The sequence below is a fragment of the Oncorhynchus mykiss genome, chromosome Y (assembly GCF_013265735.2).
Source record: "Oncorhynchus mykiss isolate Arlee chromosome Y, USDA_OmykA_1.1, whole genome shotgun sequence".
In the NCBI taxonomy this organism is placed as follows: Eukaryota; Metazoa; Chordata; class Actinopteri; order Salmoniformes; family Salmonidae; genus Oncorhynchus; species Oncorhynchus mykiss.
This window is the reverse complement of record NC_048593.1, coordinates 6,057,160-6,083,889: the sequence shown is the minus strand read 5'-3', so window position 1 is coordinate 6,083,889 and position 26,730 is coordinate 6,057,160. Positions and strand designations below refer to the sequence as shown.

The 26,730-nt window shown below is 49.3% G+C and overlaps 53 non-coding genes across 53 annotated transcripts; all 53 read right to left on the bottom strand.

Annotated features, from left to right (window-relative positions):
- Positions 1-232: 232 nt before the first annotated feature.
- On the bottom strand, positions 233-349 carry LOC118945626. The gene has a single exon (XR_005040741.1). It is a non-coding gene; the product is annotated as a U5 spliceosomal RNA (small nuclear RNA).
- Positions 350-793: 444 nt separating this feature from the next.
- LOC118945502 lies at positions 794-984 on the bottom strand. The gene has a single exon (XR_005040647.1). It is a non-coding gene; the product is annotated as a U2 spliceosomal RNA (small nuclear RNA).
- A 248-nt stretch (positions 985-1,232) lies between these two features.
- Positions 1,233-1,349, bottom strand: LOC118945625. The gene has a single exon (XR_005040740.1). It is a non-coding gene; the product is annotated as a U5 spliceosomal RNA (small nuclear RNA).
- A 454-nt stretch (positions 1,350-1,803) lies between these two features.
- Positions 1,804-1,994, bottom strand: LOC118945501. Its single transcript, XR_005040646.1, has one exon. It is a non-coding gene; the product is annotated as a U2 spliceosomal RNA (small nuclear RNA).
- Positions 1,995-2,242: 248 nt separating this feature from the next.
- LOC118945624 lies at positions 2,243-2,359 on the bottom strand. Its single transcript, XR_005040739.1, has one exon. It is a non-coding gene; the product is annotated as a U5 spliceosomal RNA (small nuclear RNA).
- A 450-nt stretch (positions 2,360-2,809) lies between these two features.
- On the bottom strand, positions 2,810-3,000 carry LOC118945500. The gene has a single exon (XR_005040645.1). It is a non-coding gene; the product is annotated as a U2 spliceosomal RNA (small nuclear RNA).
- A 248-nt stretch (positions 3,001-3,248) lies between these two features.
- LOC118945623 lies at positions 3,249-3,365 on the bottom strand. The gene has a single exon (XR_005040738.1). It is a non-coding gene; the product is annotated as a U5 spliceosomal RNA (small nuclear RNA).
- Positions 3,366-3,814: 449 nt separating this feature from the next.
- On the bottom strand, positions 3,815-4,005 carry LOC118945499. Its single transcript, XR_005040644.1, has one exon. It is a non-coding gene; the product is annotated as a U2 spliceosomal RNA (small nuclear RNA).
- Positions 4,006-4,253: 248 nt separating this feature from the next.
- LOC118945622 lies at positions 4,254-4,370 on the bottom strand. Its single transcript, XR_005040737.1, has one exon. It is a non-coding gene; the product is annotated as a U5 spliceosomal RNA (small nuclear RNA).
- A 453-nt stretch (positions 4,371-4,823) lies between these two features.
- LOC118945498 lies at positions 4,824-5,014 on the bottom strand. The gene has a single exon (XR_005040643.1). It is a non-coding gene; the product is annotated as a U2 spliceosomal RNA (small nuclear RNA).
- Positions 5,015-5,262: 248 nt separating this feature from the next.
- LOC118945621 lies at positions 5,263-5,379 on the bottom strand. Its single transcript, XR_005040736.1, has one exon. It is a non-coding gene; the product is annotated as a U5 spliceosomal RNA (small nuclear RNA).
- A 454-nt stretch (positions 5,380-5,833) lies between these two features.
- On the bottom strand, positions 5,834-6,024 carry LOC118945496. The gene has a single exon (XR_005040641.1). It is a non-coding gene; the product is annotated as a U2 spliceosomal RNA (small nuclear RNA).
- A 248-nt stretch (positions 6,025-6,272) lies between these two features.
- Positions 6,273-6,389, bottom strand: LOC118945620. Its single transcript, XR_005040735.1, has one exon. It is a non-coding gene; the product is annotated as a U5 spliceosomal RNA (small nuclear RNA).
- A 456-nt stretch (positions 6,390-6,845) lies between these two features.
- On the bottom strand, positions 6,846-7,036 carry LOC118945495. The gene has a single exon (XR_005040640.1). It is a non-coding gene; the product is annotated as a U2 spliceosomal RNA (small nuclear RNA).
- Positions 7,037-7,284: 248 nt separating this feature from the next.
- LOC118945618 lies at positions 7,285-7,401 on the bottom strand. The gene has a single exon (XR_005040733.1). It is a non-coding gene; the product is annotated as a U5 spliceosomal RNA (small nuclear RNA).
- Positions 7,402-7,847: 446 nt separating this feature from the next.
- LOC118945494 lies at positions 7,848-8,038 on the bottom strand. The gene has a single exon (XR_005040639.1). It is a non-coding gene; the product is annotated as a U2 spliceosomal RNA (small nuclear RNA).
- A 248-nt stretch (positions 8,039-8,286) lies between these two features.
- On the bottom strand, positions 8,287-8,403 carry LOC118945617. The gene has a single exon (XR_005040732.1). It is a non-coding gene; the product is annotated as a U5 spliceosomal RNA (small nuclear RNA).
- A 458-nt stretch (positions 8,404-8,861) lies between these two features.
- LOC118945493 lies at positions 8,862-9,052 on the bottom strand. Its single transcript, XR_005040638.1, has one exon. It is a non-coding gene; the product is annotated as a U2 spliceosomal RNA (small nuclear RNA).
- Positions 9,053-9,300: 248 nt separating this feature from the next.
- Positions 9,301-9,417, bottom strand: LOC118945616. The gene has a single exon (XR_005040731.1). It is a non-coding gene; the product is annotated as a U5 spliceosomal RNA (small nuclear RNA).
- Positions 9,418-9,867: 450 nt separating this feature from the next.
- On the bottom strand, positions 9,868-10,058 carry LOC118945492. Its single transcript, XR_005040637.1, has one exon. It is a non-coding gene; the product is annotated as a U2 spliceosomal RNA (small nuclear RNA).
- A 248-nt stretch (positions 10,059-10,306) lies between these two features.
- Positions 10,307-10,423, bottom strand: LOC118945615. The gene has a single exon (XR_005040730.1). It is a non-coding gene; the product is annotated as a U5 spliceosomal RNA (small nuclear RNA).
- A 452-nt stretch (positions 10,424-10,875) lies between these two features.
- On the bottom strand, positions 10,876-11,066 carry LOC118945491. Its single transcript, XR_005040636.1, has one exon. It is a non-coding gene; the product is annotated as a U2 spliceosomal RNA (small nuclear RNA).
- Positions 11,067-11,314: 248 nt separating this feature from the next.
- Positions 11,315-11,431, bottom strand: LOC118945614. The gene has a single exon (XR_005040729.1). It is a non-coding gene; the product is annotated as a U5 spliceosomal RNA (small nuclear RNA).
- A 453-nt stretch (positions 11,432-11,884) lies between these two features.
- LOC118945490 lies at positions 11,885-12,075 on the bottom strand. Its single transcript, XR_005040635.1, has one exon. It is a non-coding gene; the product is annotated as a U2 spliceosomal RNA (small nuclear RNA).
- Positions 12,076-12,323: 248 nt separating this feature from the next.
- Positions 12,324-12,440, bottom strand: LOC118945613. Its single transcript, XR_005040728.1, has one exon. It is a non-coding gene; the product is annotated as a U5 spliceosomal RNA (small nuclear RNA).
- A 448-nt stretch (positions 12,441-12,888) lies between these two features.
- LOC118945489 lies at positions 12,889-13,079 on the bottom strand. Its single transcript, XR_005040634.1, has one exon. It is a non-coding gene; the product is annotated as a U2 spliceosomal RNA (small nuclear RNA).
- Positions 13,080-13,327: 248 nt separating this feature from the next.
- Positions 13,328-13,444, bottom strand: LOC118945612. The gene has a single exon (XR_005040727.1). It is a non-coding gene; the product is annotated as a U5 spliceosomal RNA (small nuclear RNA).
- A 457-nt stretch (positions 13,445-13,901) lies between these two features.
- Positions 13,902-14,092, bottom strand: LOC118945488. Its single transcript, XR_005040633.1, has one exon. It is a non-coding gene; the product is annotated as a U2 spliceosomal RNA (small nuclear RNA).
- Positions 14,093-14,340: 248 nt separating this feature from the next.
- Positions 14,341-14,457, bottom strand: LOC118945611. The gene has a single exon (XR_005040726.1). It is a non-coding gene; the product is annotated as a U5 spliceosomal RNA (small nuclear RNA).
- A 450-nt stretch (positions 14,458-14,907) lies between these two features.
- LOC118945487 lies at positions 14,908-15,098 on the bottom strand. Its single transcript, XR_005040632.1, has one exon. It is a non-coding gene; the product is annotated as a U2 spliceosomal RNA (small nuclear RNA).
- A 248-nt stretch (positions 15,099-15,346) lies between these two features.
- LOC118945610 lies at positions 15,347-15,463 on the bottom strand. The gene has a single exon (XR_005040725.1). It is a non-coding gene; the product is annotated as a U5 spliceosomal RNA (small nuclear RNA).
- A 455-nt stretch (positions 15,464-15,918) lies between these two features.
- LOC118945485 lies at positions 15,919-16,109 on the bottom strand. Its single transcript, XR_005040630.1, has one exon. It is a non-coding gene; the product is annotated as a U2 spliceosomal RNA (small nuclear RNA).
- A 248-nt stretch (positions 16,110-16,357) lies between these two features.
- Positions 16,358-16,474, bottom strand: LOC118945609. Its single transcript, XR_005040724.1, has one exon. It is a non-coding gene; the product is annotated as a U5 spliceosomal RNA (small nuclear RNA).
- Positions 16,475-16,925: 451 nt separating this feature from the next.
- LOC118945484 lies at positions 16,926-17,116 on the bottom strand. Its single transcript, XR_005040629.1, has one exon. It is a non-coding gene; the product is annotated as a U2 spliceosomal RNA (small nuclear RNA).
- Positions 17,117-17,364: 248 nt separating this feature from the next.
- On the bottom strand, positions 17,365-17,481 carry LOC118945607. Its single transcript, XR_005040722.1, has one exon. It is a non-coding gene; the product is annotated as a U5 spliceosomal RNA (small nuclear RNA).
- A 454-nt stretch (positions 17,482-17,935) lies between these two features.
- On the bottom strand, positions 17,936-18,126 carry LOC118945518. Its single transcript, XR_005040663.1, has one exon. It is a non-coding gene; the product is annotated as a U2 spliceosomal RNA (small nuclear RNA).
- A 248-nt stretch (positions 18,127-18,374) lies between these two features.
- Positions 18,375-18,491, bottom strand: LOC118945606. The gene has a single exon (XR_005040721.1). It is a non-coding gene; the product is annotated as a U5 spliceosomal RNA (small nuclear RNA).
- Positions 18,492-18,937: 446 nt separating this feature from the next.
- Positions 18,938-19,128, bottom strand: LOC118945483. The gene has a single exon (XR_005040628.1). It is a non-coding gene; the product is annotated as a U2 spliceosomal RNA (small nuclear RNA).
- Positions 19,129-19,376: 248 nt separating this feature from the next.
- LOC118945605 lies at positions 19,377-19,493 on the bottom strand. Its single transcript, XR_005040720.1, has one exon. It is a non-coding gene; the product is annotated as a U5 spliceosomal RNA (small nuclear RNA).
- A 457-nt stretch (positions 19,494-19,950) lies between these two features.
- LOC118945482 lies at positions 19,951-20,141 on the bottom strand. The gene has a single exon (XR_005040627.1). It is a non-coding gene; the product is annotated as a U2 spliceosomal RNA (small nuclear RNA).
- A 248-nt stretch (positions 20,142-20,389) lies between these two features.
- Positions 20,390-20,506, bottom strand: LOC118945604. Its single transcript, XR_005040719.1, has one exon. It is a non-coding gene; the product is annotated as a U5 spliceosomal RNA (small nuclear RNA).
- A 447-nt stretch (positions 20,507-20,953) lies between these two features.
- On the bottom strand, positions 20,954-21,144 carry LOC118945481. Its single transcript, XR_005040626.1, has one exon. It is a non-coding gene; the product is annotated as a U2 spliceosomal RNA (small nuclear RNA).
- Positions 21,145-21,392: 248 nt separating this feature from the next.
- LOC118945603 lies at positions 21,393-21,509 on the bottom strand. The gene has a single exon (XR_005040718.1). It is a non-coding gene; the product is annotated as a U5 spliceosomal RNA (small nuclear RNA).
- A 443-nt stretch (positions 21,510-21,952) lies between these two features.
- Positions 21,953-22,143, bottom strand: LOC118945480. Its single transcript, XR_005040625.1, has one exon. It is a non-coding gene; the product is annotated as a U2 spliceosomal RNA (small nuclear RNA).
- A 248-nt stretch (positions 22,144-22,391) lies between these two features.
- Positions 22,392-22,508, bottom strand: LOC118945602. The gene has a single exon (XR_005040717.1). It is a non-coding gene; the product is annotated as a U5 spliceosomal RNA (small nuclear RNA).
- Positions 22,509-22,962: 454 nt separating this feature from the next.
- LOC118945479 lies at positions 22,963-23,153 on the bottom strand. The gene has a single exon (XR_005040624.1). It is a non-coding gene; the product is annotated as a U2 spliceosomal RNA (small nuclear RNA).
- Positions 23,154-23,401: 248 nt separating this feature from the next.
- Positions 23,402-23,518, bottom strand: LOC118945601. Its single transcript, XR_005040716.1, has one exon. It is a non-coding gene; the product is annotated as a U5 spliceosomal RNA (small nuclear RNA).
- A 458-nt stretch (positions 23,519-23,976) lies between these two features.
- On the bottom strand, positions 23,977-24,167 carry LOC118945478. Its single transcript, XR_005040623.1, has one exon. It is a non-coding gene; the product is annotated as a U2 spliceosomal RNA (small nuclear RNA).
- A 249-nt stretch (positions 24,168-24,416) lies between these two features.
- LOC118945676 lies at positions 24,417-24,532 on the bottom strand. The gene has a single exon (XR_005040791.1). It is a non-coding gene; the product is annotated as a U5 spliceosomal RNA (small nuclear RNA).
- A 457-nt stretch (positions 24,533-24,989) lies between these two features.
- Positions 24,990-25,180, bottom strand: LOC118945477. The gene has a single exon (XR_005040622.1). It is a non-coding gene; the product is annotated as a U2 spliceosomal RNA (small nuclear RNA).
- A 248-nt stretch (positions 25,181-25,428) lies between these two features.
- LOC118945600 lies at positions 25,429-25,545 on the bottom strand. Its single transcript, XR_005040715.1, has one exon. It is a non-coding gene; the product is annotated as a U5 spliceosomal RNA (small nuclear RNA).
- A 463-nt stretch (positions 25,546-26,008) lies between these two features.
- On the bottom strand, positions 26,009-26,199 carry LOC118945476. The gene has a single exon (XR_005040621.1). It is a non-coding gene; the product is annotated as a U2 spliceosomal RNA (small nuclear RNA).
- A 248-nt stretch (positions 26,200-26,447) lies between these two features.
- On the bottom strand, positions 26,448-26,564 carry LOC118945599. The gene has a single exon (XR_005040714.1). It is a non-coding gene; the product is annotated as a U5 spliceosomal RNA (small nuclear RNA).
- Positions 26,565-26,730: the final 166 nt, after the last annotated feature.

Genomic DNA, 26,730 nt, shown 5'->3' with positions numbered 1-26,730 from the left:
CCTGAAACCGCCGGACCCCCGGGGGTCTCGACAGACCTCAGCGGGTGGGTTGGCAAAAGCCAGCTCCTCTCTCCCTCCAACCCCCACTCACTCACTCACTCAACCACCCACCCAACCACCCACCGTTTCCCTGGAAACAAACAGGCAGGTGTTTTTTGGAAAAAGTCGCTAATGCGTCTTTAAGTCACTATCCTGGCCCATCTCTGTCAATTTCTCTTGAAACAAGATACCGGGCTCTGCAAGAAGCAAAGCCGCTCCAAAAATACGTTGAACTCGTAAGTGTTCCTCTCCACGGAAGTCTTTAGTAAAAGGCGAAAGGCTTGTGCGTAATGAAGAGAAACCAGAGTCATATGGAAGTCAAGAGGTCGGGGCCCGAGACACACTCTGTGCACTCTAGGCAGGGTTCCCGCGGGTGCTCCCGGAACCCACTCTTCCAAGTTTTCGAGGGCTGTCTGTGGATAAAAAGAAAGGTCACAGACACAGAGGCACAGAGGCACAGAGAGAGAGAGAGAGAGAGAGAGAGAGAGAGAGAGAGAGAGAGAGAGAGAGAGAGAGAGAGAGAGAGAGAGACACACACACACAATCCTGGCCCCAAATTTTTTTTTTTTTTTTTTTTTTTTTTTTTTTTTAAGTAAAATGGCGGGAAACGGGGGACCCCATTGAAGAGCGCTTCGCCTTTCTTTCAGTTTGAATGTTTCTTTCCTTCTCTTCTTCTGCTAGCCAGCTAGCTAGCTAGCTAGCCAGCTGTTTACATAGCTTTGTGAATGTGCATTTTTCCTTGACAACGGGAGAAAAGTGTTGCACCGTTCCCGGAGGTACTGCAATACCGGGTCGATGCGTGGAGCGGACGGAGCAAGCCCCATTTCCGACTCCCTGTTCGAAAAATCCATTTAATATGTAGTCCCCCGATGGGGGACGTATCAGATATTAAACTGATAAGAACAGATACTACACTTGATCTGAGCCAAAAGGCCGAGAAGCGATAACCCACAAATGGAACCCTGAAACCGCCGGACCCCCGGGGGTCTCGACAGACCTCAGCGGGTGGGTTGGCAAAAGCCAGCTCCTCTCTCCCTCCAACCCCCACTCACTCACTCACTCAACCACCCACCCAACCACCCACCGTTTCCCTGGAAACAAACAGGCAGGTGTTTTTTGGAAAAAGTCGCTAATGCGTCTTTAAGTCACTATCCTGGCCCATCTCTGTCAATTTCTCTTGAAACAAGATACCGGGCTCTGCAAGAAGCAAAGCCGCTCCAAAAATACGTTGAACTCGTAAGTGTTCCTCTCCACGGAAGTCTTTAGTAAAAGGCGAAAGGCTTGTGCGTAATGAAGAGAAACCAGAGTCATATGGAAGTCAAGAGGTCGGGGCCCGAGACACACTCTGTGCACTCTAGGCAGGGTTCCCGCGGGTGCTCCCGGAACCCACTCTTCCAAGTTTTCGAGGGCTGTCTGTGGATAAAAAGAAAGGTCACAGACACAGAGGCACAGAGGCACAGAGAGAGAGAGAGAGAGAGAGAGAGAGAGAGAGAGAGAGAGAGAGAGAGAGAGAGAGAGAGAGAGAGAGAGAGAGAGAGAGACACACACACACAATCCTGGCCCCAAATTTTTTTTTTTTTTTTTTTTTTTTTTTTTTTTTAAGTAAAATGGCGGGAAACGGGGGACCCCATTGAAGAGCGCTTCGCCTTTCTTTCAGTTTGAATGTTTCTTTCCTTCTCTTCTTCTGCTAGCCAGCTAGCTAGCTAGCTAGCCAGCTGTTTACATAGCTTTGTGAATGTGCATTTTTCCTTGACAACGGGAGAAAAGTGTTGCACCGTTCCCGGAGGTACTGCAATACCGGGTCGATGCGTGGAGCGGACGGAGCAAGCCCCATTTCCGACTCCCTGTTCGAAAAATCCATTTAATATGTAGTCCCCCGATGGGGGACGTATCAGATATTAAACTGATAAGAACAGATACTACACTTGATCTGAGCCAAAAGGCCGAGAAGCGATAACCCACAAATGGAACCCTGAAACCGCCGGACCCCCGGGGGTCTCGACAGACCTCAGCGGGTGGGTTGGCAAAAGCCAGCTCCTCTCTCCCTCCAACCCCCACTCACTCACTCACTCAACCACCCACCCAACCACCCACCGTTTCCCTGGAAACAAACAGGCAGGTGTTTTTTGGAAAAAGTCGCTAATGCGTCTTTAAGTCACTATCCTGGCCCATCTCTGTCAATTTCTCTTGAAACAAGATACCGGGCTCTGCAAGAAGCAAAGCCGCTCCAAAAATACGTTGAACTCGTAAGTGTTCCTCTCCACGGAAGTCTTTAGTAAAAGGCGAAAGGCTTGTGCGTAATGAAGAGAAACCAGAGTCATATGGAAGTCAAGAGGTCGGGGCCCGAGACACACTCTGTGCACTCTAGGCAGGGTTCCCGCGGGTGCTCCCGGAACCCACTCTTCCAAGTTTTCGAGGGCTGTCTGTGGATAAAAAGAAAGGTCACAGACACAGAGGCACAGAGGCACAGAGAGAGAGAGAGAGAGAGAGAGAGAGAGAGAGAGAGAGAGAGAGAGAGAGAGAGAGAGAGAGAGAGAGAGAGAGAGAGAGAGACACACACACACAATCCTGGCCCCAAATTTTTTTTTTTTTTTTTTTTTTTTTTTAAGTAAAATGGCGGGAAACGGGGGACCCCATTGAAGAGCGCTTCGCCTTTCTTTCAGTTTGAATGTTTCTTTCCTTCTCTTCTTCTGCTAGCCAGCTAGCTAGCTAGCTAGCCAGCTGTTTACATAGCTTTGTGAATGTGCATTTTTCCTTGACAACGGGAGAAAAGTGTTGCACCGTTCCCGGAGGTACTGCAATACCGGGTCGATGCGTGGAGCGGACGGAGCAAGCCCCATTTCCGACTCCCTGTTCGAAAAATCCATTTAATATGTAGTCCCCCGATGGGGGACGTATCAGATATTAAACTGATAAGAACAGATACTACACTTGATCTGAGCCAAAAGGCCGAGAAGCGATAACCCACAAATGGAACCCTGAAACCGCCGGACCCCCGGGGGTCTCGACAGACCTCAGCGGGTGGGTTGGCAAAAGCCAGCTCCTCTCTCCCTCCAACCCCCACTCACTCACTCACTCAACCACCCACCCAACCACCCACCGTTTCCCTGGAAACAAACAGGCAGGTGTTTTTTGGAAAAAGTCGCTAATGCGTCTTTAAGTCACTATCCTGGCCCATCTCTGTCAATTTCTCTTGAAACAAGATACCGGGCTCTGCAAGAAGCAAAGCCGCTCCAAAAATACGTTGAACTCGTAAGTGTTCCTCTCCACGGAAGTCTTTAGTAAAAGGCGAAAGGCTTGTGCGTAATGAAGAGAAACCAGAGTCATATGGAAGTCAAGAGGTCGGGGCCCGAGACACACTCTGTGCACTCTAGGCAGGGTTCCCGCGGGTGCTCCCGGAACCCACTCTTCCAAGTTTTCGAGGGCTGTCTGTGGATAAAAAGAAAGGTCACAGACACAGAGGCACAGAGGCACAGAGAGAGAGAGAGAGAGAGAGAGAGAGAGAGAGAGAGAGAGAGAGAGAGAGAGAGAGAGAGAGAGAGAGAGAGAGAGAGAGACACACACACACAATCCTGGCCCCAAATTTTTTTTTTTTTTTTTTTTTTTTTTTTAAGTAAAATGGCGGGAAACGGGGGACCCCATTGAAGAGCGCTTCGCCTTTCTTTCAGTTTGAATGTTTCTTTCCTTCTCTTCTTCTGCTAGCCAGCTAGCTAGCTAGCTAGCCAGCTGTTTACATAGCTTTGTGAATGTGCATTTTTCCTTGACAACGGGAGAAAAGTGTTGCACCGTTCCCGGAGGTACTGCAATACCGGGTCGATGCGTGGAGCGGACGGAGCAAGCCCCATTTCCGACTCCCTGTTCGAAAAATCCATTTAATATGTAGTCCCCCGATGGGGGACGTATCAGATATTAAACTGATAAGAACAGATACTACACTTGATCTGAGCCAAAAGGCCGAGAAGCGATAACCCACAAATGGAACCCTGAAACCGCCGGACCCCCGGGGGTCTCGACAGACCTCAGCGGGTGGGTTGGCAAAAGCCAGCTCCTCTCTCCCTCCAACCCCCACTCACTCACTCACTCAACCACCCACCCAACCACCCACCGTTTCCCTGGAAACAAACAGGCAGGTGTTTTTTGGAAAAAGTCGCTAATGCGTCTTTAAGTCACTATCCTGGCCCATCTCTGTCAATTTCTCTTGAAACAAGATACCGGGCTCTGCAAGAAGCAAAGCCGCTCCAAAAATACGTTGAACTCGTAAGTGTTCCTCTCCACGGAAGTCTTTAGTAAAAGGCGAAAGGCTTGTGCGTAATGAAGAGAAACCAGAGTCATATGGAAGTCAAGAGGTCGGGGCCCGAGACACACTCTGTGCACTCTAGGCAGGGTTCCCGCGGGTGCTCCCGGAACCCACTCTTCCAAGTTTTCGAGGGCTGTCTGTGGATAAAAAGAAAGGTCACAGACACAGAGGCACAGAGGCACAGAGAGAGAGAGAGAGAGAGAGAGAGAGAGAGAGAGAGAGAGAGAGAGAGAGAGAGAGAGAGAGAGAGAGAGAGAGAGAGACACACACACACAATCCTGGCCCCAAATTTTTTTTTTTTTTTTTTTTTTTTTTTTTTTTTTAAGTAAAATGGCGGGAAACGGGGGACCCCATTGAAGAGCGCTTCGCCTTTCTTTCAGTTTGAATGTTTCTTTCCTTCTCTTCTTCTGCTAGCCAGCTAGCTAGCTAGCTAGCCAGCTGTTTACATAGCTTTGTGAATGTGCATTTTTCCTTGACAACGGGAGAAAAGTGTTGCACCGTTCCCGGAGGTACTGCAATACCGGGTCGATGCGTGGAGCGGACGGAGCAAGCCCCATTTCCGACTCCCTGTTCGAAAAATCCATTTAATATGTAGTCCCCCGATGGGGGACGTATCAGATATTAAACTGATAAGAACAGATACTACACTTGATCTGAGCCAAAAGGCCGAGAAGCGATAACCCACAAATGGAACCCTGAAACCGCCGGACCCCCGGGGGTCTCGACAGACCTCAGCGGGTGGGTTGGCAAAAGCCAGCTCCTCTCTCCCTCCAACCCCCACTCACTCACTCACTCAACCACCCACCCAACCACCCACCGTTTCCCTGGAAACAAACAGGCAGGTGTTTTTTGGAAAAAGTCGCTAATGCGTCTTTAAGTCACTATCCTGGCCCATCTCTGTCAATTTCTCTTGAAACAAGATACCGGGCTCTGCAAGAAGCAAAGCCGCTCCAAAAATACGTTGAACTCGTAAGTGTTCCTCTCCACGGAAGTCTTTAGTAAAAGGCGAAAGGCTTGTGCGTAATGAAGAGAAACCAGAGTCATATGGAAGTCAAGAGGTCGGGGCCCGAGACACACTCTGTGCACTCTAGGCAGGGTTCCCGCGGGTGCTCCCGGAACCCACTCTTCCAAGTTTTCGAGGGCTGTCTGTGGATAAAAAGAAAGGTCACAGACACAGAGGCACAGAGGCACAGAGAGAGAGAGAGAGAGAGAGAGAGAGAGAGAGAGAGAGAGAGAGAGAGAGAGAGAGAGAGAGAGAGAGAGAGAGAGAGAGACACACACACACAATCCTGGCCCCAAATTTTTTTTTTTTTTTTTTTTTTTTTTTTTTTTTAAGTAAAATGGCGGGAAACGGGGGACCCCATTGAAGAGCGCTTCGCCTTTCTTTCAGTTTGAATGTTTCTTTCCTTCTCTTCTTCTGCTAGCCAGCTAGCTAGCTAGCTAGCCAGCTGTTTACATAGCTTTGTGAATGTGCATTTTTCCTTGACAACGGGAGAAAAGTGTTGCACCGTTCCCGGAGGTACTGCAATACCGGGTCGATGCGTGGAGCGGACGGAGCAAGCCCCATTTCCGACTCCCTGTTCGAAAAATCCATTTAATATGTAGTCCCCCGATGGGGGACGTATCAGATATTAAACTGATAAGAACAGATACTACACTTGATCTGAGCCAAAAGGCCGAGAAGCGATAACCCACAAATGGAACCCTGAAACCGCCGGACCCCCGGGGGTCTCGACAGACCTCAGCGGGTGGGTTGGCAAAAGCCAGCTCCTCTCTCCCTCCAACCCCCACTCACTCACTCACTCAACCACCCACCCAACCACCCACCGTTTCCCTGGAAACAAACAGGCAGGTGTTTTTTGGAAAAAGTCGCTAATGCGTCTTTAAGTCACTATCCTGGCCCATCTCTGTCAATTTCTCTTGAAACAAGATACCGGGCTCTGCAAGAAGCAAAGCCGCTCCAAAAATACGTTGAACTCGTAAGTGTTCCTCTCCACGGAAGTCTTTAGTAAAAGGCGAAAGGCTTGTGCGTAATGAAGAGAAACCAGAGTCATATGGAAGTCAAGAGGTCGGGGCCCGAGACACACTCTGTGCACTCTAGGCAGGGTTCCCGCGGGTGCTCCCGGAACCCACTCTTCCAAGTTTTCGAGGGCTGTCTGTGGATAAAAAGAAAGGTCACAGACACAGAGGCACAGAGGCACAGAGAGAGAGAGAGAGAGAGAGAGAGAGAGAGAGAGAGAGAGAGAGAGAGAGAGAGAGAGAGAGAGAGAGAGAGAGAGAGAGAGACACACACACACAATCCTGGCCCCAAATTTTTTTTTTTTTTTTTTTTTTTTTTTTTTTTTAAGTAAAATGGCGGGAAACGGGGGACCCCATTGAAGAGCGCTTCGCCTTTCTTTCAGTTTGAATGTTTCTTTCCTTCTCTTCTTCTGCTAGCCAGCTAGCTAGCTAGCTAGCCAGCTGTTTACATAGCTTTGTGAATGTGCATTTTTCCTTGACAACGGGAGAAAAGTGTTGCACCGTTCCCGGAGGTACTGCAATACCGGGTCGATGCGTGGAGCGGACGGAGCAAGCCCCATTTCCGACTCCCTGTTCGAAAAATCCATTTAATATGTAGTCCCCCGATGGGGGACGTATCAGATATTAAACTGATAAGAACAGATACTACACTTGATCTGAGCCAAAAGGCCGAGAAGCGATAACCCACAAATGGAACCCTGAAACCGCCGGACCCCCGGGGGTCTCGACAGACCTCAGCGGGTGGGTTGGCAAAAGCCAGCTCCTCTCTCCCTCCAACCCCCACTCACTCACTCACTCAACCACCCACCCAACCACCCACCGTTTCCCTGGAAACAAACAGGCAGGTGTTTTTTGGAAAAAGTCGCTAATGCGTCTTTAAGTCACTATCCTGGCCCATCTCTGTCAATTTCTCTTGAAACAAGATACCGGGCTCTGCAAGAAGCAAAGCCGCTCCAAAAATACGTTGAACTCGTAAGTGTTCCTCTCCACGGAAGTCTTTAGTAAAAGGCGAAAGGCTTGTGCGTAATGAAGAGAAACCAGAGTCATATGGAAGTCAAGAGGTCGGGGCCCGAGACACACTCTGTGCACTCTAGGCAGGGTTCCCGCGGGTGCTCCCGGAACCCACTCTTCCAAGTTTTCGAGGGCTGTCTGTGGATAAAAAGAAAGGTCACAGACACAGAGGCACAGAGGCACAGAGAGAGAGAGAGAGAGAGAGAGAGAGAGAGAGAGAGAGAGAGAGAGAGAGAGAGAGAGAGAGAGAGAGAGAGAGAGAGACACACACACACAATCCTGGCCCCAAATTTTTTTTTTTTTTTTTTTTTTTTTTTAAGTAAAATGGCGGGAAACGGGGGACCCCATTGAAGAGCGCTTCGCCTTTCTTTCAGTTTGAATGTTTCTTTCCTTCTCTTCTTCTGCTAGCCAGCTAGCTAGCTAGCTAGCCAGCTGTTTACATAGCTTTGTGAATGTGCATTTTTCCTTGACAACGGGAGAAAAGTGTTGCACCGTTCCCGGAGGTACTGCAATACCGGGTCGATGCGTGGAGCGGACGGAGCAAGCCCCATTTCCGACTCCCTGTTCGAAAAATCCATTTAATATGTAGTCCCCCGATGGGGGACGTATCAGATATTAAACTGATAAGAACAGATACTACACTTGATCTGAGCCAAAAGGCCGAGAAGCGATAACCCACAAATGGAACCCTGAAACCGCCGGACCCCCGGGGGTCTCGACAGACCTCAGCGGGTGGGTTGGCAAAAGCCAGCTCCTCTCTCCCTCCAACCCCCACTCACTCACTCACTCAACCACCCACCCAACCACCCACCGTTTCCCTGGAAACAAACAGGCAGGTGTTTTTTGGAAAAAGTCGCTAATGCGTCTTTAAGTCACTATCCTGGCCCATCTCTGTCAATTTCTCTTGAAACAAGATACCGGGCTCTGCAAGAAGCAAAGCCGCTCCAAAAATACGTTGAACTCGTAAGTGTTCCTCTCCACGGAAGTCTTTAGTAAAAGGCGAAAGGCTTGTGCGTAATGAAGAGAAACCAGAGTCATATGGAAGTCAAGAGGTCGGGGCCCGAGACACACTCTGTGCACTCTAGGCAGGGTTCCCGCGGGTGCTCCCGGAACCCACTCTTCCAAGTTTTCGAGGGCTGTCTGTGGATAAAAAGAAAGGTCACAGACACAGAGGCACAGAGGCACAGAGAGAGAGAGAGAGAGAGAGAGAGAGAGAGAGAGAGAGAGAGAGAGAGAGAGAGAGAGAGAGAGAGAGAGAGAGAGAGAGAGAGACACACACACACAATCCTGGCCCCAAATTTTTTTTTTTTTTTTTTTTTTTTTTTTTTTTTAAGTAAAATGGCGGGAAACGGGGGACCCCATTGAAGAGCGCTTCGCCTTTCTTTCAGTTTGAATGTTTCTTTCCTTCTCTTCTTCTGCTAGCCAGCTAGCTAGCTAGCTAGCCAGCTGTTTACATAGCTTTGTGAATGTGCATTTTTCCTTGACAACGGGAGAAAAGTGTTGCACCGTTCCCGGAGGTACTGCAATACCGGGTCGATGCGTGGAGCGGACGGAGCAAGCCCCATTTCCGACTCCCTGTTCGAAAAATCCATTTAATATGTAGTCCCCCGATGGGGGACGTATCAGATATTAAACTGATAAGAACAGATACTACACTTGATCTGAGCCAAAAGGCCGAGAAGCGATAACCCACAAATGGAACCCTGAAACCGCCGGACCCCCGGGGGTCTCGACAGACCTCAGCGGGTGGGTTGGCAAAAGCCAGCTCCTCTCTCCCTCCAACCCCCACTCACTCACTCACTCAACCACCCACCCAACCACCCACCGTTTCCCTGGAAACAAACAGGCAGGTGTTTTTTGGAAAAAGTCGCTAATGCGTCTTTAAGTCACTATCCTGGCCCATCTCTGTCAATTTCTCTTGAAACAAGATACCGGGCTCTGCAAGAAGCAAAGCCGCTCCAAAAATACGTTGAACTCGTAAGTGTTCCTCTCCACGGAAGTCTTTAGTAAAAGGCGAAAGGCTTGTGCGTAATGAAGAGAAACCAGAGTCATATGGAAGTCAAGAGGTCGGGGCCCGAGACACACTCTGTGCACTCTAGGCAGGGTTCCCGCGGGTGCTCCCGGAACCCACTCTTCCAAGTTTTCGAGGGCTGTCTGTGGATAAAAAGAAAGGTCACAGACACAGAGGCACAGAGGCACAGAGAGAGAGAGAGAGAGAGAGAGAGAGAGAGAGAGAGAGAGAGAGAGAGAGAGAGAGAGAGAGAGAGAGAGAGAGAGACACACACACACAATCCTGGCCCCAAATTTTTTTTTTTTTTTTTTTTTTTTTTTTTTTTTAAGTAAAATGGCGGGAAACGGGGGACCCCATTGAAGAGCGCTTCGCCTTTCTTTCAGTTTGAATGTTTCTTTCCTTCTCTTCTTCTGCTAGCCAGCTAGCTAGCTAGCTAGCCAGCTGTTTACATAGCTTTGTGAATGTGCATTTTTCCTTGACAACGGGAGAAAAGTGTTGCACCGTTCCCGGAGGTACTGCAATACCGGGTCGATGCGTGGAGCGGACGGAGCAAGCCCCATTTCCGACTCCCTGTTCGAAAAATCCATTTAATATGTAGTCCCCCGATGGGGGACGTATCAGATATTAAACTGATAAGAACAGATACTACACTTGATCTGAGCCAAAAGGCCGAGAAGCGATAACCCACAAATGGAACCCTGAAACCGCCGGACCCCCGGGGGTCTCGACAGACCTCAGCGGGTGGGTTGGCAAAAGCCAGCTCCTCTCTCCCTCCAACCCCCACTCACTCACTCACTCAACCACCCACCCAACCACCCACCGTTTCCCTGGAAACAAACAGGCAGGTGTTTTTTGGAAAAAGTCGCTAATGCGTCTTTAAGTCACTATCCTGGCCCATCTCTGTCAATTTCTCTTGAAACAAGATACCGGGCTCTGCAAGAAGCAAAGCCGCTCCAAAAATACGTTGAACTCGTAAGTGTTCCTCTCCACGGAAGTCTTTAGTAAAAGGCGAAAGGCTTGTGCGTAATGAAGAGAAACCAGAGTCATATGGAAGTCAAGAGGTCGGGGCCCGAGACACACTCTGTGCACTCTAGGCAGGGTTCCCGCGGGTGCTCCCGGAACCCACTCTTCCAAGTTTTCGAGGGCTGTCTGTGGATAAAAAGAAAGGTCACAGACACAGAGGCACAGAGGCACAGAGAGAGAGAGAGAGAGAGAGAGAGAGAGAGAGAGAGAGAGAGAGAGAGAGAGAGAGAGAGAGAGAGAGAGAGAGAGAGACACACACACACAATCCTGGCCCCAAATTTTTTTTTTTTTTTTTTTTTTTTTTTTTTTTTAAGTAAAATGGCGGGAAACGGGGGACCCCATTGAAGAGCGCTTCGCCTTTCTTTCAGTTTGAATGTTTCTTTCCTTCTCTTCTTCTGCTAGCCAGCTAGCTAGCTAGCTAGCCAGCTGTTTACATAGCTTTGTGAATGTGCATTTTTCCTTGACAACGGGAGAAAAGTGTTGCACCGTTCCCGGAGGTACTGCAATACCGGGTCGATGCGTGGAGCGGACGGAGCAAGCCCCATTTCCGACTCCCTGTTCGAAAAATCCATTTAATATGTAGTCCCCCGATGGGGGACGTATCAGATATTAAACTGATAAGAACAGATACTACACTTGATCTGAGCCAAAAGGCCGAGAAGCGATAACCCACAAATGGAACCCTGAAACCGCCGGACCCCCGGGGGTCTCGACAGACCTCAGCGGGTGGGTTGGCAAAAGCCAGCTCCTCTCTCCCTCCAACCCCCACTCACTCACTCACTCAACCACCCACCCAACCACCCACCGTTTCCCTGGAAACAAACAGGCAGGTGTTTTTTGGAAAAAGTCGCTAATGCGTCTTTAAGTCACTATCCTGGCCCATCTCTGTCAATTTCTCTTGAAACAAGATACCGGGCTCTGCAAGAAGCAAAGCCGCTCCAAAAATACGTTGAACTCGTAAGTGTTCCTCTCCACGGAAGTCTTTAGTAAAAGGCGAAAGGCTTGTGCGTAATGAAGAGAAACCAGAGTCATATGGAAGTCAAGAGGTCGGGGCCCGAGACACACTCTGTGCACTCTAGGCAGGGTTCCCGCGGGTGCTCCCGGAACCCACTCTTCCAAGTTTTCGAGGGCTGTCTGTGGATAAAAAGAAAGGTCACAGACACAGAGGCACAGAGGCACAGAGAGAGAGAGAGAGAGAGAGAGAGAGAGAGAGAGAGAGAGAGAGAGAGAGAGAGAGAGAGAGAGAGAGAGAGAGAGAGAGACACACACACACAATCCTGGCCCCAAATTTTTTTTTTTTTTTTTTTTTTTTTTTTTTTTAAGTAAAATGGCGGGAAACGGGGGACCCCATTGAAGAGCGCTTCGCCTTTCTTTCAGTTTGAATGTTTCTTTCCTTCTCTTCTTCTGCTAGCCAGCTAGCTAGCTAGCTAGCCAGCTGTTTACATAGCTTTGTGAATGTGCATTTTTCCTTGACAACGGGAGAAAAGTGTTGCACCGTTCCCGGAGGTACTGCAATACCGGGTCGATGCGTGGAGCGGACGGAGCAAGCCCCATTTCCGACTCCCTGTTCGAAAAATCCATTTAATATGTAGTCCCCCGATGGGGGACGTATCAGATATTAAACTGATAAGAACAGATACTACACTTGATCTGAGCCAAAAGGCCGAGAAGCGATAACCCACAAATGGAACCCTGAAACCGCCGGACCCCCGGGGGTCTCGACAGACCTCAGCGGGTGGGTTGGCAAAAGCCAGCTCCTCTCTCCCTCCAACCCCCACTCACTCACTCACTCAACCACCCACCCAACCACCCACCGTTTCCCTGGAAACAAACAGGCAGGTGTTTTTTGGAAAAAGTCGCTAATGCGTCTTTAAGTCACTATCCTGGCCCATCTCTGTCAATTTCTCTTGAAACAAGATACCGGGCTCTGCAAGAAGCAAAGCCGCTCCAAAAATACGTTGAACTCGTAAGTGTTCCTCTCCACGGAAGTCTTTAGTAAAAGGCGAAAGGCTTGTGCGTAATGAAGAGAAACCAGAGTCATATGGAAGTCAAGAGGTCGGGGCCCGAGACACACTCTGTGCACTCTAGGCAGGGTTCCCGCGGGTGCTCCCGGAACCCACTCTTCCAAGTTTTCGAGGGCTGTCTGTGGATAAAAAGAAAGGTCACAGACACAGAGGCACAGAGGCACAGAGAGAGAGAGAGAGAGAGAGAGAGAGAGAGAGAGAGAGAGAGAGAGAGAGAGAGAGAGAGAGAGAGAGAGAGAGAGACACACACACACAATCCTGGCCCCAAATTTTTTTTTTTTTTTTTTTTTTTTTTTTTTTAAGTAAAATGGCGGGAAACGGGGGACCCCATTGAAGAGCGCTTCGCCTTTCTTTCAGTTTGAATGTTTCTTTCCTTCTCTTCTTCTGCTAGCCAGCTAGCTAGCTAGCTAGCCAGCTGTTTACATAGCTTTGTGAATGTGCATTTTTCCTTGACAACGGGAGAAAAGTGTTGCACCGTTCCCGGAGGTACTGCAATACCGGGTCGATGCGTGGAGCGGACGGAGCAAGCCCCATTTCCGACTCCCTGTTCGAAAAATCCATTTAATATGTAGTCCCCCGATGGGGGACGTATCAGATATTAAACTGATAAGAACAGATACTACACTTGATCTGAGCCAAAAGGCCGAGAAGCGATAACCCACAAATGGAACCCTGAAACCGCCGGACCCCCGGGGGTCTCGACAGACCTCAGCGGGTGGGTTGGCAAAAGCCAGCTCCTCTCTCCCTCCAACCCCCACTCACTCACTCACTCAACCACCCACCCAACCACCCACCGTTTCCCTGGAAACAAACAGGCAGGTGTTTTTTGGAAAAAGTCGCTAATGCGTCTTTAAGTCACTATCCTGGCCCATCTCTGTCAATTTCTCTTGAAACAAGATACCGGGCTCTGCAAGAAGCAAAGCCGCTCCAAAAATACGTTGAACTCGTAAGTGTTCCTCTCCACGGAAGTCTTTAGTAAAAGGCGAAAGGCTTGTGCGTAATGAAGAGAAACCAGAGTCATATGGAAGTCAAGAGGTCGGGGCCCGAGACACACTCTGTGCACTCTAGGCAGGGTTCCCGCGGGTGCTCCCGGAACCCACTCTTCCAAGTTTTCGAGGGCTGTCTGTGGATAAAAAGAAAGGTCACAGACACAGAGGCACAGAGGCACAGAGAGAGAGAGAGAGAGAGAGAGAGAGAGAGAGAGAGAGAGAGAGAGAGAGAGAGAGAGAGAGAGAGAGAGAGAGAGAGAGAGACACACACACACAATCCTGGCCCCAAATTTTTTTTTTTTTTTTTTTTTTTTTTTTTTTTTTAAGTAAAATGGCGGGAAACGGGGGACCCCATTGAAGAGCGCTTCGCCTTTCTTTCAGTTTGAATGTTTCTTTCCTTCTCTTCTTCTGCTAGCCAGCTAGCTAGCTAGCTAGCCAGCTGTTTACATAGCTTTGTGAATGTGCATTTTTCCTTGACAACGGGAGAAAAGTGTTGCACCGTTCCCGGAGGTACTGCAATACCGGGTCGATGCGTGGAGCGGACGGAGCAAGCCCCATTTCCGACTCCCTGTTCGAAAAATCCATTTAATATGTAGTCCCCCGATGGGGGACGTATCAGATATTAAACTGATAAGAACAGATACTACACTTGATCTGAGCCAAAAGGCCGAGAAGCGATAACCCACAAATGGAACCCTGAAACCGCCGGACCCCCGGGGGTCTCGACAGACCTCAGCGGGTGGGTTGGCAAAAGCCAGCTCCTCTCTCCCTCCAACCCCCACTCACTCACTCACTCAACCACCCACCCAACCACCCACCGTTTCCCTGGAAACAAACAGGCAGGTGTTTTTTGGAAAAAGTCGCTAATGCGTCTTTAAGTCACTATCCTGGCCCATCTCTGTCAATTTCTCTTGAAACAAGATACCGGGCTCTGCAAGAAGCAAAGCCGCTCCAAAAATACGTTGAACTCGTAAGTGTTCCTCTCCACGGAAGTCTTTAGTAAAAGGCGAAAGGCTTGTGCGTAATGAAGAGAAACCAGAGTCATATGGAAGTCAAGAGGTCGGGGCCCGAGACACACTCTGTGCACTCTAGGCAGGGTTCCCGCGGGTGCTCCCGGAACCCACTCTTCCAAGTTTTCGAGGGCTGTCTGTGGATAAAAAGAAAGGTCACAGACACAGAGGCACAGAGGCACAGAGAGAGAGAGAGAGAGAGAGAGAGAGAGAGAGAGAGAGAGAGAGAGAGAGAGAGAGAGAGAGAGAGAGAGAGAGAGACACACACACACAATCCTGGCCCCAAATTTTTTTTTTTTTTTTTTTTTTTTTTTTTTTTTAAGTAAAATGGCGGGAAACGGGGGACCCCATTGAAGAGCGCTTCGCCTTTCTTTCAGTTTGAATGTTTCTTTCCTTCTCTTCTTCTGCTAGCCAGCTAGCTAGCTAGCTAGCCAGCTGTTTACATAGCTTTGTGAATGTGCATTTTTCCTTGACAACGGGAGAAAAGTGTTGCACCGTTCCCGGAGGTACTGCAATACCGGGTCGATGCGTGGAGCGGACGGAGCAAGCCCCATTTCCGACTCCCTGTTCGAAAAATCCATTTAATATGTAGTCCCCCGATGGGGGACGTATCAGATATTAAACTGATAAGAACAGATACTACACTTGATCTGAGCCAAAAGGCCGAGAAGCGATAACCCACAAATGGAACCCTGAAACCGCCGGACCCCCGGGGGTCTCGACAGACCTCAGCGGGTGGGTTGGCAAAAGCCAGCTCCTCTCTCCCTCCAACCCCCACTCACTCACTCACTCAACCACCCACCCAACCACCCACCGTTTCCCTGGAAACAAACAGGCAGGTGTTTTTTGGAAAAAGTCGCTAATGCGTCTTTAAGTCACTATCCTGGCCCATCTCTGTCAATTTCTCTTGAAACAAGATACCGGGCTCTGCAAGAAGCAAAGCCGCTCCAAAAATACGTTGAACTCGTAAGTGTTCCTCTCCACGGAAGTCTTTAGTAAAAGGCGAAAGGCTTGTGCGTAATGAAGAGAAACCAGAGTCATATGGAAGTCAAGAGGTCGGGGCCCGAGACACACTCTGTGCACTCTAGGCAGGGTTCCCGCGGGTGCTCCCGGAACCCACTCTTCCAAGTTTTCGAGGGCTGTCTGTGGATAAAAAGAAAGGTCACAGACACAGAGGCACAGAGGCACAGAGAGAGAGAGAGAGAGAGAGAGAGAGAGAGAGAGAGAGAGAGAGAGAGAGAGAGAGAGAGAGAGAGAGAGAGAGAGAGAGAGACACACACACACAATCCTGGCCCCAAATTTTTTTTTTTTTTTTTTTTTTTTTTTTTTTTAAGTAAAATGGCGGGAAACGGGGGACCCCATTGAAGAGCGCTTCGCCTTTCTTTCAGTTTGAATGTTTCTTTCCTTCTCTTCTTCTGCTAGCCAGCTAGCTAGCTAGCTAGCCAGCTGTTTACATAGCTTTGTGAATGTGCATTTTTCCTTGACAACGGGAGAAAAGTGTTGCACCGTTCCCGGAGGTACTGCAATACCGGGTCGATGCGTGGAGCGGACGGAGCAAGCCCCATTTCCGACTCCCTGTTCGAAAAATCCATTTAATATGTAGTCCCCCGATGGGGGACGTATCAGATATTAAACTGATAAGAACAGATACTACACTTGATCTGAGCCAAAAGGCCGAGAAGCGATAACCCACAAATGGAACCCTGAAACCGCCGGACCCCCGGGGGTCTCGACAGACCTCAGCGGGTGGGTTGGCAAAAGCCAGCTCCTCTCTCCCTCCAACCCCCACTCACTCACTCACTCAACCACCCACCCAACCACCCACCGTTTCCCTGGAAACAAACAGGCAGGTGTTTTTTGGAAAAAGTCGCTAATGCGTCTTTAAGTCACTATCCTGGCCCATCTCTGTCAATTTCTCTTGAAACAAGATACCGGGCTCTGCAAGAAGCAAAGCCGCTCCAAAAATACGTTGAACTCGTAAGTGTTCCTCTCCACGGAAGTCTTTAGTAAAAGGCGAAAGGCTTGTGCGTAATGAAGAGAAACCAGAGTCATATGGAAGTCAAGAGGTCGGGGCCCGAGACACACTCTGTGCACTCTAGGCAGGGTTCCCGCGGGTGCTCCCGGAACCCACTCTTCCAAGTTTTCGAGGGCTGTCTGTGGATAAAAAGAAAGGTCACAGACACAGAGGCACAGAGGCACAGAGAGAGAGAGAGAGAGAGAGAGAGAGAGAGAGAGAGAGAGAGAGAGAGAGAGAGAGAGAGAGAGAGAGAGAGAGAGAGACACACACACACAATCCTGGCCCCAAATTTTTTTTTTTTTTTTTTTTTTTTTTTTTTTTAAGTAAAATGGCGGGAAACGGGGGACCCCATTGAAGAGCGCTTCGCCTTTCTTTCAGTTTGAATGTTTCTTTCCTTCTCTTCTTCTGCTAGCCAGCTAGCTAGCTAGCTAGCCAGCTGTTTACATAGCTTTGTGAATGTGCATTTTTCCTTGACAACGGGAGAAAAGTGTTGCACCGTTCCCGGAGGTACTGCAATACCGGGTCGATGCGTGGAGCGGACGGAGCAAGCCCCATTTCCGACTCCCTGTTCGAAAAATCCATTTAATATGTAGTCCCCCGATGGGGGACGTATCAGATATTAAACTGATAAGAACAGATACTACACTTGATCTGAGCCAAAAGGCCGAGAAGCGATAACCCACAAATGGAACCCTGAAACCGCCGGACCCCCGGGGGTCTCGACAGACCTCAGCGGGTGGGTTGGCAAAAGCCAGCTCCTCTCTCCCTCCAACCCCCACTCACTCACTCACTCAACCACCCACCCAACCACCCACCGTTTCCCTGGAAACAAACAGGCAGGTGTTTTTTGGAAAAAGTCGCTAATGCGTCTTTAAGTCACTATCCTGGCCCATCTCTGTCAATTTCTCTTGAAACAAGATACCGGGCTCTGCAAGAAGCAAAGCCGCTCCAAAAATACGTTGAACTCGTAAGTGTTCCTCTCCACGGAAGTCTTTAGTAAAAGGCGAAAGGCTTGTGCGTAATGAAGAGAAACCAGAGTCATATGGAAGTCAAGAGGTCGGGGCCCGAGACACACTCTGTGCACTCTAGGCAGGGTTCCCGCGGGTGCTCCCGGAACCCACTCTTCCAAGTTTTCGAGGGCTGTCTGTGGATAAAAAGAAAGGTCACAGACACAGAGGCACAGAGGCACAGAGAGAGAGAGAGAGAGAGAGAGAGAGAGAGAGAGAGAGAGAGAGAGAGAGAGAGAGAGAGAGAGAGAGAGAGAGAGAGACACACACACACAATCCTGGCCCCAAATTTTTTTTTTTTTTTTTTTTTTTTTTTTTTTTTTAAGTAAAATGGCGGGAAACGGGGGACCCCATTGAAGAGCGCTTCGCCTTTCTTTCAGTTTGAATGTTTCTTTCCTTCTCTTCTTCTGCTAGCCAGCTAGCTAGCTAGCTAGCCAGCTGTTTACATAGCTTTGTGAATGTGCATTTTTCCTTGACAACGGGAGAAAAGTGTTTGCACCGTTCCCGGAGGTACTGCAATACCGGGTCGATGCGTGGAGCGGACGGAGCAAGCCCCATTTCCGACTCCCTGTTCGAAAAATCCATTTAATATGTAGTCCCCCGATGGGGGACGTATCAGATATTAAACTGATAAGAACAGATACTACACTTGATCTGAGCCAAAAGGCCGAGAAGCGATAACCCACAAATGGAACCCTGAAACCGCCGGACCCCCGGGGGTCTCGACAGACCTCAGCGGGTGGGTTGGCAAAAGCCAGCTCCTCTCTCCCTCCAACCCCCACTCACTCACTCACTCAACCACCCACCCAACCACCCACCGTTTCCCTGGAAACAAACAGGCAGGTGTTTTTTGGAAAAAGTCGCTAATGCGTCTTTAAGTCACTATCCTGGCCCATCTCTGTCAATTTCTCTTGAAACAAGATACCGGGCTCTGCAAGAAGCAAAGCCGCTCCAAAAATACGTTGAACTCGTAAGTGTTCCTCTCCACGGAAGTCTTTAGTAAAAGGCGAAAGGCTTGTGCGTAATGAAGAGAAACCAGAGTCATATGGAAGTCAAGAGGTCGGGGCCCGAGACACACTCTGTGCACTCTAGGCAGGGTTCCCGCGGGTGCTCCCGGAACCCACTCTTCCAAGTTTTCGAGGGCTGTCTGTGGATAAAAAGAAAGGTCACAGACACAGAGGCACAGAGGCACAGAGAGAGAGAGAGAGAGAGAGAGAGAGAGAGAGAGAGAGAGAGAGAGAGAGAGAGAGAGAGAGAGAGAGAGAGACACACACACACAATCCTGGCCCCAAATTTTTTTTTTTTTTTTTTTTTTTTTTTTTTTTTAAGTAAAATGGCGGGAAACGGGGGACCCCATTGAAGAGCGCTTCGCCTTTCTTTCAGTTTGAATGTTTCTTTCCTTCTCTTCTTCTGCTAGCCAGCTAGCTAGCTAGCTAGCCAGCTGTTTACATAGCTTTGTGAATGTGCATTTTTCCTTGACAACGGGAGAAAAGTGTTGCACCGTTCCCGGAGGTACTGCAATACCGGGTCGATGCGTGGAGCGGACGGAGCAAGCCCCATTTCCGACTCCCTGTTCGAAAAATCCATTTAATATGTAGTCCCCCGATGGGGGACGTATCAGATATTAAACTGATAAGAACAGATACTACACTTGATCTGAGCCAAAAGGCCGAGAAGCGATAACCCACAAATGGAACCCTGAAACCGCCGGACCCCCGGGGGTCTCGACAGACCTCAGCGGGTGGGTTGGCAAAAGCCAGCTCCTCTCTCCCTCCAACCCCCACTCACTCACTCACTCAACCACCCACCCAACCACCCACCGTTTCCCTGGAAACAAACAGGCAGGTGTTTTTTGGAAAAAGTCGCTAATGCGTCTTTAAGTCACTATCCTGGCCCATCTCTGTCAATTTCTCTTGAAACAAGATACCGGGCTCTGCAAGAAGCAAAGCCGCTCCAAAAATACGTTGAACTCGTAAGTGTTCCTCTCCACGGAAGTCTTTAGTAAAAGGCGAAAGGCTTGTGCGTAATGAAGAGAAACCAGAGTCATATGGAAGTCAAGAGGTCGGGGCCCGAGACACACTCTGTGCACTCTAGGCAGGGTTCCCGCGGGTGCTCCCGGAACCCACTCTTCCAAGTTTTCGAGGGCTGTCTGTGGATAAAAAGAAAGGTCACAGACACAGAGGCACAGAGGCACAGAGAGAGAGAGAGAGAGAGAGAGAGAGAGAGAGAGAGAGAGAGAGAGAGAGAGAGAGAGAGAGAGAGAGAGAGAGAGAGAGAGACACACACACACAATCCTGGCCCCAAATTTTTTTTTTTTTTTTTTTTTTTTTTTTTTTTTTAAGTAAAATGGCGGGAAACGGGGGACCCCATTGAAGAGCGCTTCGCCTTTCTTTCAGTTTGAATGTTTCTTTCCTTCTCTTCTTCTGCTAGCCAGCTAGCTAGCTAGCTAGCCAGCTGTTTACATAGCTTTGTGAATGTGCATTTTTCCTTGACAACGGGAGAAAAGTGTTGCACCGTTCCCGGAGGTACTGCAATACCGGGTCGATGCGTGGAGCGGACGGAGCAAGCCCCATTTCCGACTCCCTGTTCGAAAAATCCATTTAATATGTAGTCCCCCGATGGGGGACGTATCAGATATTAAACTGATAAGAACAGATACTACACTTGATCTGAGCCAAAAGGCCGAGAAGCGATAACCCACAAATGGAACCCTGAAACCGCCGGACCCCCGGGGGTCTCGACAGACCTCAGCGGGTGGGTTGGCAAAAGCCAGCTCCTCTCTCCCTCCAACCCCCACTCACTCACTCACTCAACCACCCACCCAACCACCCACCGTTTCCCTGGAAACAAACAGGCAGGTGTTTTTTGGAAAAAGTCGCTAATGCGTCTTTAAGTCACTATCCTGGCCCATCTCTGTCAATTTCTCTTGAAACAAGATACCGGGCTCTGCAAGAAGCAAAGCCGCTCCAAAAATACGTTGAACTCGTAAGTGTTCCTCTCCACGGAAGTCTTTAGTAAAAGGCGAAAGGCTTGTGCGTAATGAAGAGAAACCAGAGTCATATGGAAGTCAAGAGGTCGGGGCCCGAGACACACTCTGTGCACTCTAGGCAGGGTTCCCGCGGGTGCTCCCGGAACCCACTCTTCCAAGTTTTCGAGGGCTGTCTGTGGATAAAAAGAAAGGTCACAGACACAGAGGCACAGAGGCACAGAGAGAGAGAGAGAGAGAGAGAGAGAGAGAGAGAGAGAGAGAGAGAGAGAGAGAGAGAGAGAGAGAGAGAGAGACACACACACACAATCCTGGCCCCAAATTTTTTTTTTTTTTTTTTTTTTTTTTTTTTTTTTAAGTAAAATGGCGGGAAACGGGGGACCCCATTGAAGAGCGCTTCGCCTTTCTTTCAGTTTGAATGTTTCTTTCCTTCTCTTCTTCTGCTAGCCAGCTAGCTAGCTAGCTAGCCAGCTGTTTACATAGCTTTGTGAATGTGCATTTTTCCTTGACAACGGGAGAAAAGTGTTGCACCGTTCCCGGAGGTACTGCAATACCGGGTCGATGCGTGGAGCGGACGGAGCAAGCCCCATTTCCGACTCCCTGTTCGAAAAATCCATTTAATATGTAGTCCCCCGATGGGGGACGTATCAGATATTAAACTGATAAGAACAGATACTACACTTGATCTGAGCCAAAAGGCCGAGAAGCGATAACCCACAAATGGAACCCTGAAACCGCCGGACCCCCGGGGGTCTCGACAGACCTCAGCGGGTGGGTTGGCAAAAGCCAGCTCCTCTCTCCCTCCAACCCCCACTCACTCACTCACTCAACCACCCACCCAACCACCCACCGTTTCCCTGGAAACAAACAGGCAGGTGTTTTTTGGAAAAAGTCGCTAATGCGTCTTTAAGTCACTATCCTGGCCCATCTCTGTCAATTTCTCTTGAAACAAGATACCGGGCTCTGCAAGAAGCAAAGCCGCTCCAAAAATACGTTGAACTCGTAAGTGTTCCTCTCCACGGAAGTCTTTAGTAAAAGGCGAAAGGCTTGTGCGTAATGAAGAGAAACCAGAGTCATATGGAAGTCAAGAGGTCGGGGCCCGAGACACACTCTGTGCACTCTAGGCAGGGTTCCCGCGGGTGCTCCCGGAACCCACTCTTCCAAGTTTTCGAGGGCTGTCTGTGGATAAAAAGAAAGGTCACAGACACAGAGGCACAGAGGCACAGAGAGAGAGAGAGAGAGAGAGAGAGAGAGAGAGAGAGAGAGAGAGAGAGAGAGAGAGAGAGAGAGAGAGAGACACACACACACAATCCTGGCCCCAAATTTTTTTTTTTTTTTTTTTTTTTTTTTTTTTTAAGTAAAATGGCGGGAAACGGGGGACCCCATTGAAGAGCGCTTCGCCTTTCTTTCAGTTTGAATGTTTCTTTCCTTCTCTTCTTCTGCTAGCCAGCTAGCTAGCTAGCTAGCCAGCTGTTTACATAGCTTTGTGAATGTGCATTTTTCCTTGACAACGGGAGAAAAGTGTTGCACCGTTCCCGGAGGTACTGCAATACCGGGTCGATGCGTGGAGCGGACGGAGCAAGCCCCATTTCCGACTCCCTGTTCGAAAAATCCATTTAATATGTAGTCCCCCGATGGGGGACGTATCAGATATTAAACTGATAAGAACAGATACTACACTTGATCTGAGCCAAAAGGCCGAGAAGCGATAACCCACAAATGGAACCCTGAAACCGCCGGACCCCCGGGGGTCTCGACAGACCTCAGCGGGTGGGTTGGCAAAAGCCAGCTCCTCTCTCCCTCCAACCCCCACTCACTCACTCACTCAACCACCCACCCAACCACCCACCGTTTCCCTGGAAACAAACAGGCAGGTGTTTTTTGGAAAAAGTCGCTAATGCGTCTTTAAGTCACTATCCTGGCCCATCTCTGTCAATTTCTCTTGAAACAAGATACCGGGCTCTGCAAGAAGCAAAGCCGCTCCAAAAATACGTTGAACTCGTAAGTGTTCCTCTCCACGGAAGTCTTTAGTAAAAGGCGAAAGGCTTGTGCGTAATGAAGAGAAACCAGAGTCATATGGAAGTCAAGAGGTCGGGGCCCGAGACACACTCTGTGCACTCTAGGCAGGGTTCCCGCGGGTGCTCCCGGAACCCACTCTTCCAAGTTTTCGAGGGCTGTCTGTGGATAAAAAGAAAGGTCACAGACACAGAGGCACAGAGGCACAGAGAGAGAGAGAGAGAGAGAGAGAGAGAGAGAGAGAGAGAGAGAGAGAGAGAGAGAGAGAGAGAGAGAGAGAGAGAGAGAGACACACACACACAATCCTGGCCCCAAATTTTTTTTTTTTTTTTTTTTTTTTTTTTTTTTTAAGTAAAATGGCGGGAAACGGGGGACCCCATTGAAGAGCGCTTCGCCTTTCTTTCAGTTTGAATGTTTCTTTCCTTCTCTTCTTCTGCTAGCCAGCTAGCTAGCTAGCTAGCCAGCTGTTTACATAGCTTTGTGAATGTGCATTTTTCCTTGACAACGGGAGAAAAGTGTTGCACCGTTCCCGGAGGTACTGCAATACCGGGTCGATGCGTGGAGCGGACGGAGCAAGCCCCATTTCCGACTCCCTGTTCGAAAAATCCATTTAATATGTAGTCCCCCGATGGGGGACGTATCAGATATTAAACTGATAAGAACAGATACTACACTTGATCTGAGCCAAAAGGCCGAGAAGCGATAACCCACAAATGGAACCCTGAAACCGCCGGACCCCCGGGGGTCTCGACAGACCTCAGCGGGTGGGTTGGCAAAAGCCAGCTCCTCTCTCCCTCCAACCCCCACTCACTCACTCACTCAACCACCCACCCAACCACCCACCGTTTCCCTGGAAACAAACAGGCAGGTGTTTTTTGGAAAAAGTCGCTAATGCGTCTTTAAGTCACTATCCTGGCCCATCTCTGTCAATTTCTCTTGAAACAAGATACCGGGCTCTGCAAGAAGCAAAGCCGCTCCAAAAATACGTTGAACTCGTAAGTGTTCCTCTCCACGGAAGTCTTTAGTAAAAGGCGAAAGGCTTGTGCGTAATGAAGAGAAACCAGAGTCATATGGAAGTCAAGAGGTCGGGGCCCGAGACACACTCTGTGCACTCTAGGCAGGGTTCCCGCGGGTGCTCCCGGAACCCACTCTTCCAAGTTTTCGAGGGCTGTCTGTGGATAAAAAGAAAGGTCACAGACACAGAGGCACAGAGGCACAGAGAGAGAGAGAGAGAGAGAGAGAGAGAGAGAGAGAGAGAGAGAGAGAGAGAGAGAGAGAGAGAGAGAGAGAGAGAGAGAGAGAGACACACACACACAATCCTGGCCCCAAATTTTTTTTTTTTTTTTTTTTTTTTTTTTTTTTTAAGTAAAATGGCGGGAAACGGGGGACCCCATTGAAGAGCGCTTCGCCTTTCTTTCAGTTTGAATGTTTCTTTCCTTCTCTTCTTCTGCTAGCCAGCTAGCTAGCTAGCTAGCCAGCTGTTTACATAGCTTTGTGAATGTGCATTTTTCCTTGACAACGGGAGAAAAGTGTTGCACCGTTCCCGGAGGTACTGCAATACCGGGTCGATGCGTGGAGCGGACGGAGCAAGCCCCATTTCCGACTCCCTGTTCGAAAAATCCATTTAATATGTAGTCCCCCGATGGGGGACGTATCAGATATTAAACTGATAAGAACAGATACTACACTTGATCTGAGCCAAAAGGCCGAGAAGCGATAACCCACAAATGGAACCCTGAAAACCGCCGGACCCCCGGGGGTCTCGACAGACCTCAGCGGGTGGGTTGGCAAAAGCCAGCTCCTCTCTCCCTCCAACCCCCACTCACTCACTCACTCAACCACCCACCCAACCACCCACCGTTTCCCTGGAAACAAACAGGCAGGTGTTTTTTGGAAAAAGTCGCTAATGCGTCTTTAAGTCACTATCCTGGCCCATCTCTGTCAATTTCTCTTGAAACAAGATACCGGGCTCTGCAAGAAGCAAAGCCGCTCCAAAAATACGTTGAACTCTAAGTGTTCCTCTCCACGGAAGTCTTTAGTAAAAGGCGAAAGGCTTGTGCGTAATGAAGAGAAACCAGAGTCATATGGAAGTCAAGAGGTCGGGGCCCGAGACACACTCTGTGCACTCTAGGCAGGGTTCCCGCGGGTGCTCCCGGAACCCACTCTTCCAAGTTTTCGAGGGCTGTCTGTGGATAAAAAGAAAGGTCACAGACACAGAGGCACAGAGGCACAGAGAGAGAGAGAGAGAGAGAGAGAGAGAGAGAGAGAGAGAGAGAGAGAGAGAGAGAGAGAGAGAGAGAGAGAGAGAGAGAGAGACACACACACACAATCCTGGCCCCAAATTTTTTTTTTTTTTTTTTTTTTTTTTTTTTTTTTAAGTAAAATGGCGGGAAACGGGGGACCCCATTGAAGAGCGCTTCGCCTTTCTTTCAGTTTGAATGTTTCTTTCCTTCTCTTCTTCTGCTAGCCAGCTAGCTAGCTAGCTAGCCAGCTGTTTACATAGCTTTGTGAATGTGCATTTTTCCTTGACAACGGGAGAAAAGTGTTGCACCGTTCCCGGAGGTACTGCAATACCGGGTCGATGCGTGGAGCGGACGGAGCAAGCCCCATTTCCGACTCCCTGTTCGAAAAATCCATTTAATATGTAGTCCCCCGATGGGGGACGTATCAGATATTAAACTGATAAGAACAGATACTACACTTGATCTGAGCCAAAAGGCCGAGAAGCGATAACCCACAAATGGAACCCTGAAACCGCCGGACCCCCGGGGGTCTCGACAGACCTCAGCGGGTGGGTTGGCAAAAGCCAGCTCCTCTCTCCCTCCAACCCCCACTCACTCACTCACTCAACCACCCACCCAACCACCCACCGTTTCCCTGGAAACAAACAGGCAGGTGTTTTTTGGAAAAAGTCGCTAATGCGTCTTTAAGTCACTATCCTGGCCCATCTCTGTCAATTTCTCTTGAAACAAGATACCGGGCTCTGCAAGAAGCAAAGCCGCTCCAAAAATACGTTGAACTCGTAAGTGTTCCTCTCCACGGAAGTCTTTAGTAAAAGGCGAAAGGCTTGTGCGTAATGAAGAGAAACCAGAGTCATATGGAAGTCAAGAGGTCGGGGCCCGAGACACACTCTGTGCACTCTAGGCAGGGTTCCCGCGGGTGCTCCCGGAACCCACTCTTCCAAGTTTTCGAGGGCTGTCTGTGGATAAAAAGAAAGGTCACAGACACAGAGGCACAGAGGCACAGAGAGAGAGAGAGAGAGAGAGAGAGAGAGAGAGAGAGAGAGAGAGAGGAGAGAGAGAGAGAGAGAGAGAGAGAGAGAGAGAGAGAGAGAGACACACACACACAATCCTGGCCCCAAATTTTTTTTTTTTTTTTTTTTTTTTTTTTTTTTTAAGTAAAATGGCGGGAAACGGGGGACCCCATTGAAGAGCGCTTCGCCTTTCTTTCAGTTTGAATGTTTCTTTCCTTCTCTTCTTCTGCTAGCCAGCTAGCTAGCTAGCTAGCCAGCTGTTTACATAGCTTTGTGAATGTGCATTTTTCCTTGACAACGGGAGAAAAGTGTTGCACCGTTCCCGGAGGTACTGCAATACCGGGTCGATGCGTGGAGCGGACGGAGCAAGCCCCATTTCCGACTCCCTGTTCGAAAAATCCATTTAATATGTAGTCCCCCGATGGGGGACGTATCAGATATTAAACTGATAAGAACAGATACTACACTTGATCTGAGCCAAAAGGCCGAGAAGCGATAACCCACAAATGGAACCCTGAAACCGCCGGACCCCCGGGGGTCTCGACAGACCTCAGCGGGTGGGTTGGCAAAAGCCAGCTCCTCTCTCCCTCCAACCCCCACTCACTCACTCACTCAACCACCCACCCAACCACCCACCGTTTCCCTGGAAACAAACAGGCAGGTGTTTTTTGGAAAAAGTCGCTAATGCGTCTTTAAGTCACTATCCTGGCCCATCTCTGTCAATTTCTCTTGAAACAAGATACCGGGCTCTGCAAGAAGCAAAGCCGCTCCAAAAATACGTTGAACTCGTAAGTGTTCCTCTCCACGGAAGTCTTTAGTAAAAGGCGAAAGGCTTGTGCGTAATGAAGAGAAACCAGAGTCATATGGAAGTCAAGAGGTCGGGGCCCGAGACACACTCTGTGCACTCTAGGCAGGGTTCCCGCGGGTGCTCCCGGAACCCACTCTTCCAAGTTTTCGAGGGCTGTCTGTGGATAAAAAGAAAGGTCACAGACACAGAGGCACAGAGGCACAGAGAGAGAGAGAGAGAG